The sequence below is a fragment of the Harpegnathos saltator genome, unplaced genomic scaffold (assembly GCF_003227715.2).
Source record: "Harpegnathos saltator strain DR-91 unplaced genomic scaffold, Hsal_v8.6 scaffold7, whole genome shotgun sequence".
Classification (NCBI taxonomy): Eukaryota; Metazoa; Arthropoda; class Insecta; order Hymenoptera; family Formicidae; genus Harpegnathos; species Harpegnathos saltator.
The window spans coordinates 182,501-193,618 of record NW_020230537.1 but is presented as its reverse complement, the minus strand read 5'-3'; positions in this window follow the sequence as shown (position 1 = coordinate 193,618).

Genomic DNA, 11,118 nt, shown 5'->3' with positions numbered 1-11,118 from the left:
ATGATACTAATTAATTAGTGTCTGTACATGCATCGTTTGTACATGGATGTATGTACTTGTAGTGATATCGTATAATCACCGCAAACACACACACACACACACACACACACACACACGCGCGCACACGCACGCACGCTATCGGTTCTCTTGTCTCGGGATTTCACTTGGCATTTCCGCAAAGTACAAACGGACACTTTTGACACGAACCGTAGGCGGACGACGTGTGTGTTTATGTGTGAGCGTGCGCTTGCACGCATTCGAGCGCTTTGAGTAAAGGCGGAAGATACGCTCGCGTAGGACACGACCGAAATAAAATAAGAGAGAAAATTACAGGGCCGCGCGCACAGGGCCTGGGTGGGCGTGTATGAAACAAGCGGAGCGATGGCCGTGTAACGACCGACCGAATGAAATGCAGTGGAAATGACGCTGAAAATTAGCTATGTTTTTTCCCGCTTGAAAAAAGAAAAGAAAAAGAAAGAGAAGAAGAGCCGCGGAAGGCTCGACGTAGATATCGCCCGGTCGAACACGAGTCTCTCGTGTTCAAGTTCAAGCGGCGATTGCGATTGCGAAGAGGTTTGGAAAAGGGGCGAACTCCTTCAATGCGAATTTGTCGGACAAACAGCGAGACGAATAAATGACGTTTATAATTTATAATATACGGGGGGAACGGGGATCTAACACTTTGCAGAACAGACGAGACCGGGCAGCGGCCCGGTTCAATATCCCGAACCTTGACCGTCGCGTCGGCCGCATTCGGTGCGCGGCCGACCGAAGAAATTCCTCACGGACTCGTAAATTTCCTAATGAAAACCGCCAAAGCAAACAAATTCGCCGTGATTCGCGGTTGTCCTTGGCTTTATTTGTCCGCGAGAGCGCTTCCAATTGCGAAGCAAGGCGCATCCGGTAAGGTGGGCCCGCGAAAACAAAAGCGCCGGGCAAAATTATTCCTCCTCTATTGTGAGCTCGCTGCTGGAAATGTGCGGCAAATGTGCGGGCCTCTGAGGCAAAGTGGATTCTTATCTCTCCTTATCTCGCTACACGGCATGTTAGATCACACACATAACACCCTTGCGACGCGGAGAGATTCGCGATAGAACGTTTGATAGCTCTCTTCAGTCGAACATCTTCGGTCGAACATCATGTCGTGATCGACTGTCGGAGAAAGGGGAAGAAGAAGAAGAAGAAGAAGAAGAAGAAGAAGAAGAAGAAGAAGAAGAAGAAGAAGAAGAAGAAGAAGAAGATGAAGAAGAAGAAAGGACAGGAAGAGAAAAGAAGGAGGCAAAAGGATAGGAAAGTTTGACTTTTTACGAGAGTTTCGCCGCTTGATTGACAAAGCGCTTTTGTCTATATTCACGCGAATATATATTCGCACTTGAAAAGAAATAATCACTCTGGCGCGCAAACGATACCTTGGTATCGTGTGTCCCGGATGAATAGCGAGCGGGCTCGGGCGTACGCCTATTCGAAAATTCGTCTCCGCACGCGCGTGCGGCCGATAGTGTATCTACTCGGCTCGGCCTTCCTTCTCCTCCCCCCCCTACCCCCCCCCCACTACCATCCCCACTGCGATTCGTTTCTCTTTCGTATTAGACTCGCGCGTTGCGGTCACTGACGTGAATTTAGACGAAGGTCAAGACGTCTGGTCGCGTCTCGTCGCGTAATGACTGTCACTCACATAACGTCGGCCGAGCCAGCGTGCGAATAATCGTCTCCGGACCAAGTCCGTCTGTACGACGGACCGATTGAGGTCCGTCCCCGCGCACCGCGGTGTCGCGCGCGCTCTTCAGAAGCGTGTCGTCCGCAGGAGACGACGTGCAGAATACGGTCACGCGTCTATAATAATAACGCTGCGATGAATTGCACGAATTGAGAATCGTAGGATATGATAGAACAGGCAGATAGTTCACACACTCGTTCCAAACGGACGGAACAGAGCGAATAATAATCAGACCGGACCGAACGAAACGTCCGTTTCCGGTTTCCTCCACCGGACAGTTCCCGGAGTCTCGGAAGTTGAAGTCCTTTCGCGAAAAGGACGGACGATACACGGTGCATCGATATTAATAAGTACATCCTGTCTCGCCCTGTTAGGGTTGCCGCTCGTTTCGAAAAGAAAAAAAAATAAAAAAGCAAACAAACACACAGAGAAACAGGTGCACCGGATGACAAACGGTCGCGCGCGCGCGCGCGCGCGCGCGACAGCGACAGTCGCCGAGTATGAAATCTTGTAGGACGTTGGTATACAATAGTTTTTTTCTTCAAAAAAGGGCTCGCGAGTGTACACATAACGCCGGAATATGCAATGTTCGACCAATGACGGACCTTTTCCGTTTTTCGTTCCGTGCCTTTTTCCTGGGACGCGTCTCGCATCGCGGGACAGATAGGGGCAGATGTTTGTCTTACCCTGACTGACTTAATTAACACTGACGCGATGACAATCGCGTGACGTAAGCCGCATCCGTAAGCGTGGAAAATGCAGAATAACTAGCGAACGCAGGAACGGCGCATGCGGCGGAGGGCCGTCGCCACGCGCTTTTTGGTCTCAAAAGTTACACGCTCGTTAAACGTAATCGCGCGAGTAATCCTTCACTCCTAGAACGTAGAACGTAGTACTACTCTCGATGCCCATGTGGCGCCTATGAAAAAATTCCAAAGAGCGCGCAAGAGCGGCACGCCTTCGCCCTTGCGAATCCGAGGCTCTGAGTGAGACACCGGGGAGTGAGAACGGGTTTCGCTTCGTTCAGGCTTCGGCTTTTTACACTCTCAATTAACGCGCGCGCTAATTAAGAGAGTCACCGATACACACACGTACGCGTGCAGCCGTGCTCTCGCGCGCGCGCGTGCGCGCACACACATACGCGCGCCTAAGTAATTTTCGGTTAAATTTTCGTGGCCCGAGGAGCGGAGACGCTCCTCCGACAACGGGCAACGTTTCGGTATATACCCCGAACTGCCAAAAAGGAAGTTCACATGGGTAACCAGCACGTTGCTAGGTCGAATAAATGCCTAATTATAACTATCTTACATCTACCGCATCGTGTTATTACCCCACGAAATATATACACGACGGTGCGTTTTCGCCGTCCCGCCGCGCCGCGCCGCGCCGATGTCCGATGCACGCGGCACGGCGAGCGCAAACCTGCAAGGTTCCTGGCTCCGAATTTGCAAGGATGCGCATATAATAATCATTCATTAGCCAGTTATTTGCGTCCGGGAAGGCGAGTGTTCTCACGCACCGTGTCACATCCCACCCGTAGATTCACCTGCCGCCGCTGAGCTGCTGCTGAGCGCGATCGCGCGATCGCTCCTCGACAGATTTCTCAATTCTCCGACGGATTTCCACGTACTTCCTCTCCGCGTACTTCTCTCACCCTCCTCCTCGATAACACAATTTTATTTTACTCGCAAGCGATAGCGTCGAGCGTCAAGTGTTTGCGTAATGTCGATATACAAGCACCGTTTGCAAGAACGTTTTAGAACTGTTTTCAGCGCGTGCTGGCACTGGCCGGCACTTGTCGCACCTGTTGTTACATTACCTCATGCTTTACGAAACGCTTCTCAGAAGGCATAATGATAACAAGAGACGTGACGTCGCGCAATAACTGGCACACTTTGACTCAAAGTATCGCGCGCCATCTCGACCGTCTCTCTCGCGCGCGATTAAAACGACTGACTCGGAAAACAGGAGAAAAATGAAGCTAAATATTTGCGATCCTGTGTGTGCCTAACTGTGTGTAACTAACTCTGCGCGAGCGAAAAGGAACGGGAGAAGCGGACGTGGGCTTGGGATTCTGTGCGCAAACCGATCGCGCTCTGACTTGTCTCTTGCTTCGATGCGGTCAGATTTTGCCAGTCAGAGCCTTCTAGCCGAAGGCTGCCTGCACACGCGGCCCCGATATATCGATATGACAAAACTCTTACTAGCGCAGGTTTTTAATGCGCGCATTTTTTTGGACAGATCGCTCGCGCTGACAAGGATTACTTACTCTCCGGTCGCCGCGACGATTGATCTTTCTTTCGCGACGAAAGGCAGGCGAGAAGAGAGAAAGTCTCGTCTCCCGTCTTTTCGATGTCAGCCCGAAGGATAAATATGTACAGCCAATAACTCTATATCGAGTCTCAATCGAGTTCGTCAAGGCGAGAGTTCGTCCGACGACGATCGAGAAATGTGTCGATCGCGCAGCGCGACTAGCCGTCGCGAAAATTTGCACGCTTCATTCCGATAATGTGTGTCATTTGCGTCGGAACGATGCTTCGAAAATTGCATACGCGTCTAAAAATCGTCCTCTAGTTGTTTGTCGAGTCCGTATAGTCCTCGGAATTTCGCAAAGCCACTTGCCACATCATTCCTCGCTCGAGATTCCAGACGCCTCGAGCGACGCCTCGATACGCTCGATACGCTCGATACGCCCGCGCCGTAGATGAATTTCGCCGGGCCAGGCTATTGTCGCCGCTTGGCTTTCGATAATCAAGATTGCCGCAGGAGTCGCGCGACATAACGTAACGCTTCTCTCGCGTTACGCAATCAGCACAACGAGAACGATCCTTGACTTTGTTTGCGCGATATTTTGGACGATTTTGTTTCGCGAGAGCGACTGGAATCGTTTCGTACGGCAAATCGATTATGTGCGTGCGTGTGTGTGTGTGTGTGTGTGTGTGTGTGTGTGTGTGTGTGTGTGTGTGTGTGTGTGTGACCACCGTAGCAGCAGCAGTAACCGTACCGTAGACCGTTAACGTAGAACCCAAACGGTACGCGTGCGTGCGTGCACACGTACACACACATACACACGTTTGAAAAATTGACAAGAAAGCCATGTCACTTGACGGATAGATTCAACTGTCGCGTTTAAGGTTAATCAAAAGAATATGCGACATGCGACTATTGCGATCATTGCGTACATTGATGTGCGCCTCGCCTCGCCTCGCCTCGCCTCGCCTCGCCTCGCCTCGCCTCGCCTCGCCTCGCCTCGCCTCGCCTCGCCTCGCCTCGCCTCGCCTCGCCTAGCCGCATTGCATGCCGCCAGAGCGATCTAATTTCGATTAGGCAAACGAAAGACGGAACGCGAGAGATGTCGTAATTCCTCGACGGACGGTCAAATGCATTGCGCAACAAGGAGGTGGAAGAGAGATGCCGTACGAGCAAAAAATCACAAGCCAGCTTGGGCGTGCAGGACTCGCTTGCGTGCGATTAATGCGTCGAATGTGGAATCCCAAACAGACACCGTCGGTAAAATTATACGACAAAAGGAAACGAACGAGTCATGCGTTGACGCAAATCGTTGACACGAGCGTTGCAATTCGGAAAAGGATTCGACTCGTATCGACTTACTCTTGACGAGTAAGAGTTGTGTACGAGTGACAAAAGTATGTCGATGGCTTTCGCGACAGAAAAATCGATCGAATAATTTTATTCTCAATCATTTACTCTCACTGCCATTATTTTCTACAAATTCATCAGTTTGCCAGGCAAAATATTTTTGCCAGCCAAGCATAATATTGACAGCATTGTAGAGTCCATTTTGTTCTTTTTCATCGGATGACGTATGAGGGCTTTAACACGTCCAACTTTTCCATCCAGTTTCTTTAAACTACAAACTCGAAATACGATCGATTTATCTCACCGTGTAACTTTTCTCTCTCTCTCTCTCTCTCTCTCTCTCTCTCTCTCTCTCTCTCTCTCTCTCTCTCTCTCTCTCTCTCTCTCGTCGTCCTCGTCGTGCTGAAATTTGTGGATTTGTCGAGGCCCGAAGCGCCGGCTGGCTCTTCGAGGTCCAAATCGCCCCGTTTAAATTTTGCGAACCATCTCTCTCACCGACAGGTCTGAAATCGAGCTGAAACGAGCCCTCTCTCCGATCGCAACACCTCGCACACGCAAATGTTTGATACGCCTGTTCCCTGTAATAGGCCTCCAAAATCTTGCACATCATAATTACACACAAACGAATGCTCTATTTTACTTCAACTTAAACGACTAAACTAATATTCAAATCAAACCAATTTCTACACTTAAAACGCTAGCTCAAAGAGCGTGACTTTCATCACCTATTGTTTTGACTTCAATCAATCAATCAATCAATCAGCAACGTATCAGTTGTGTAATTGACATTCACGTAGACGTAGGCAGAAAGTATGTGGGGCAAATTTTTAAGTAAATTTTAAATCGTTTCATAAAGATTAAGAGAGATTAAGAGATGTTGAATGCTTAGGAAAAGCGAGAGACTTATTTTTCCGCGATATCTCTCTTCTCTTCTCCTCGATGTTGAACTCTGAATTCTGAACTTTGAGAATTTCAAATCCTTCAAGTCAATTTTATTCGTCAAATGACACGGGCTATAAATGTTGGCCCAAATCTCGACTCGGGTACCCGTGTTATTCTCGGTAAATTGGCGCAATATCCCCAAATCGGAATAACATCGGCATGTTGAATACATATTTTTATACGCACCTCGAAGTATATGGCGTACCGCTGCCCGCGTCTCCCCGGCATACCCCGTGCATCCCCTTCGTCTTAGCTTCCCAATCCTGCTAACATCCTGCTTCTCTCGGCCGCTGCCGAGTGGCAGTGCGACACACACTCTGCTATACTGACACCCGCTTAGACTTAGAATTCATTTGCAAAAAAAGAAAACGTATGTTAATTAACGCGACAGCCGACGACAGCCCGATAAAATCCATTCCAAGAGCCGACGGGAATGATAACCGCGACGCATCCGCGGTATGCGGGTCGCGCTCGCTGCCTGCGCGAAACGCAAGCGGTGCAAAGTGCTCGGGAAAGTGCGCGACGTGCAAAGATAAGTTTGCTCGAGCTTGATCTTTAATATTTTGAATGATCGTTGAAATGATCCCGTGATCTCGCTCTACAGATCTCAGAATCAGGCGATCAGGAAGCATGGACTTTTCGCCTTCGCCCATCGTCAAAGTTTCGCGTTATTTCTCAATAAGAGAGCGTTTGTCCGATGAAAAATTCTATCTAACGCGTGCTCCCCCTCCCCCCCCCCCTACGAATCTCGAGAGTCTCGAATGCGACAAAGAATATTGGATTAAGCGAAATACTGGATTAAAAGGTCACGATAAAGAATGCAAAAATACAGAAGAGACATCATATCGTAATTCCAAGTGTCCCAAACTCACTCATTATACAAAGGACCTTTTCGATTTTAACGAAATTTTAACAAACTTGTCGAGAATAAGAGGTGGTTGCTCCTTCAATGTGGTGGAAGTTGGTCCTTCGGAAGTTGGAATTTCGGTGGGGTTTTAGGCAGGCAGAGGCAAAATTTCGGCGACGAGGAAGAGGAGGGGAGTAAATGCGACGGAGACGCGCGACGGATGCGACGGATAGATGGGCGCGTATCGAGACGCGACGTTGTAGGGACGCGCGCCGATAGTCCTTGCTGGGACGGATAGAGAAAGGGACCGAGAGAGAGAGAGAGAGAGAGAGAGGGGGGGGAGAGAGAGAGAGAGAGAGAGAGAGAGAGAGAGAGAGAGAGAGAGAAATAGAGTACACACACGCGACTCGCGCCGAAAGGAGAGGCGAAGGCGGTAGAGAATGGCGGGAGGGAGGAGGCAGGGGTAAAGGCGAACGTACCCTTAGGAAGTGAGAGATGCAGCGGTTGCGAGAGCGGCAGGGAGCCGAGGGAGGGGGGGGAGAGAGGGCAGGAGCGCCGAAGCGGCACAGAAGGTGAACGTCCAAGGGGCCAACCTGTTCGAGGTTCATGGCCCCCGATCGACTAGCGAACTCTCTTGCAGGAAGCCATCCTGCCCAATCTGCTAGGGAGCCACGCGCAGAGGGCCGCGCCGCACCTTGCACTCGGGACCCGTGGAGCCGTGCGTGGACGGCTGCACGTTGCATCCTTGCATATATTCTTCGTCGTGTATCTAGATATGATAGATATGATAGACACATTAGACGATATTATTAAACGATACGCGAGAACATTGCGGTCACAACTCCTCTCGTTCTCCCTGCGTACACTTTTCATTTTCGTCATCAGTCAAAGACAAGACTGGAAAGAAAAAACTGGAACGAGGAATGTGTGTACAGCAGCTTCGTATTTATTCGCTGTCGTTTTCCACGAAAAATCCGCTTCCGACAAACTTTTTTTTTTTCAACGGTGCTCAAGGTCGACAAAGATATTGCGGCAGATAAATGACCGAAGATTTTTTCGGTATATGCTTCAAAATACATAGCATCTGCACGAGCGAATAAAGTTGTTAAAATTTTCGCGAACTCTCTCTCTCTCTCTCTCTCTCTCGCATCGCACCGAATACGCGGTATCGATTCGCTAGTTTCGCGCGAATCACAAGTTATTCTTCGCGATGACAGTCGCGTGATAAAAGCAATATTATTTTGTCGTTTGCGCGTCTCTTTTTTTGTCTCTCTTCTCGCGGCGACATTCTCTCGCCAGCGAGTACAGTACAGCGCTAGATAGCGCCGGTTCGCGCCACGCGCGAATCTCTCGTTTTCGCTATAAACTATAATCTTATCTCACGCCTGTGTCACGTTAGTCAGAACGCAAATATCCGGCAATGTGTACGAGGGGATTAGTAGTATCGCGACATACTATTAACGAACGTCTTTCACGGATCAACGATTCGATGCACGTGCGCTTCAAGTTTCGCATGTTTTTTAGTAGGACGACGACGACGACGACGGGGCGATGATATGACGATAACGCGTCGCAATGCAAGCGCGTGTCGCGTTGCGCTTGGTCGTTTGCGCAGTCGGCAAAGACAAGGAGAGAGAAAGAGCTGCTCATTATATATTTAAAATCAACAAACGAAATTTTGCACGCCGCTAAAACACGACGTGGAACACTTTGGAGTAGTTGCTTGTGGGACTGGCTCGATACACCACTTTCCAGAACGGCGAAGAAAGTTGGCGTTTGCGCGACAAGTCACGTTTACCTCAGACAGAATGAGAGAGTGAGGGAAAGCGGGGCGGGGGGAAGGAAGAAGAGAGAGAAAGACGATAAGACGGTTGCGGCCTGAAGCAGATTCTTGCAGATTCGAGACATTGCGTAACAAACAAAATATACACCAGGCGCGCGGTGTTCGATATAATGGCGCTTGCATTACGCGCGCGACAAGAGTTCTCGCCTCACCTTCCCACACCCAGCTGGGCTATAAATCGACGCATCATCTATTTCGTTCAATTATACGCGCCTGCTTCTATTGTACACCGCACACATGACACATCTTCGATCGATCGGGGTATACTTGTAATATACCCCAATTTTCCAACTTTTAAAGCTGCTCACTCATCATTCTCAGTACCAATAATTTTCAAGGAAGCAGCGTTATGCTTGTGCAAAAGGGAGAGAGAGAGAGAGAGAGAGAGAGAGAGGAGGCATTTTCGTCGTAAAATTATAGCAGCGCCCACACCGCTGTGAGAACGCCGCGGCCGAAATTTCGCATTCGCAACGTCAAATGCCTCTCGGGATTAACAATTGGTACTTGTTGTACGTTATATTAACGTTATCGAGTGTGACTGTTAAGTACCTAACCTACCTATCCGATCGCATCAATTTGCGTAATGAAACGCACGAGCCGAGCGATTACGCTCGTGAAAACTATCTGCGTGCCTTCGCTCTGTCGGCCGCGCGCGATAATCCGCTGCTTTCATCCGCTGCGGGATTCTGCCCGCGAGAAAGGGTTAACGGCAGTTTGTTCACGCGCCGCCTCAATTGTCCGACGTAAGCGCAGGACTTTAGGCGTGTGTGTGTGTGTGTGTGTGTGTGTGTTCACGATCGGACTATAAACGCGTTGAAATCCGGGGACCAGGTTGATTACTATCTCGCGGTCATTCGCGAACTCCCGTTCACTCGCTCTTAATTGACCGCCGCCTCCACTCGGAACGACCGTGTTCGACAATACACGCTGCGCGCGACAAGCGCATGTCGGCCGATCTAATTGCTAGTTACTCGTATAAGTATAAGGCACTCCTCTTCTTTACTCAAGGCGAAGAATCTCCTCGATATTGCCTCGATATCATTGTATCGCGCGCTCGTCTTATCCACGCGAAAGAAACGCTTACGTTCTCGGCTTACGGCTCTGAGTGAGAGAGGATGGCGAGAAGGATGGACAAAAGACGATGAGGAATGTACGCGTCTCAATCTGATCAATTATCCGCTTAAAAAGAGACAGGTAAAGATTTGGGAAATCGCGCGCGTCCCTACGTAACTACGATAAAATAGAGAAATACTCTATTTCTTTCACCAGCACGTTATGCCGGATATGTTGCTTCCATGTGGTGGCGGCGACGGCGGCTGCTGCTGCCCCACAGGAAAGTCTCAAACGACGTCGTCGTCGTCGTCGTCGTCGTCCCGTTGAATTTAAAGCGTCGCTCAACGACTCGCCGGCTGTCGAGAAGGTATTCGAAGGTATTCGGAGCGAGTTTTTTCGGACTCGTTCGTACCAATAGCGAGCAACTAGCAAACATCGATCGCGGTCTGCTCGATTAAACGACCGAAAGACGCCCAATCTGCACTCGCCATTTATCGCTCTAATCTAAAGATACATTCGGACACCGTCGTCAAGAAGGTAAACACTTTGCAGCATATTGACACAGATGCATCGGAATTACAAGTGACGTTAAAAGATATTCGCCTATAGATTAACGCGACTGATAATACGCGACTGATCCACAAGTGAGATCGAATTAATGGCGGATCGATTACGTCTCGGCAAGAGAGAGAGGGAGAGAGAGAGGGAGATAGAGAGAGAGAGAGAGAGAGAGAGAGAGAGAGAGAGAGAGAGAGAGAGAGAGCTAGCGATTAAGAGAGAAAGAAAAAGAAAAGAAAAAGAGGAAAACTTTCCGAGCGCGAGGTCGAAGCGCTTTTTTTCTTTCTTCAAATTGCCATTTTACCGCATCGCTGATATATCGACGCGACGATATATACGTATCTATCATGATATAACGTAGTCATACGGTTAAAAATCGCTCCCGTCGCTCTTGGTATACGTATCGACGATAATTCCATCTCGTCGGCTACCTCGACTGATTCTCTCACCTGTTCCGTGAGGATACAGATCTTTGCAAAAAAGTTTAGCATTCATATTTCGTATCTCCGATAAACGACAACATCGATTTGAGGAGCCATCTTGCGGTTGACTTATTGT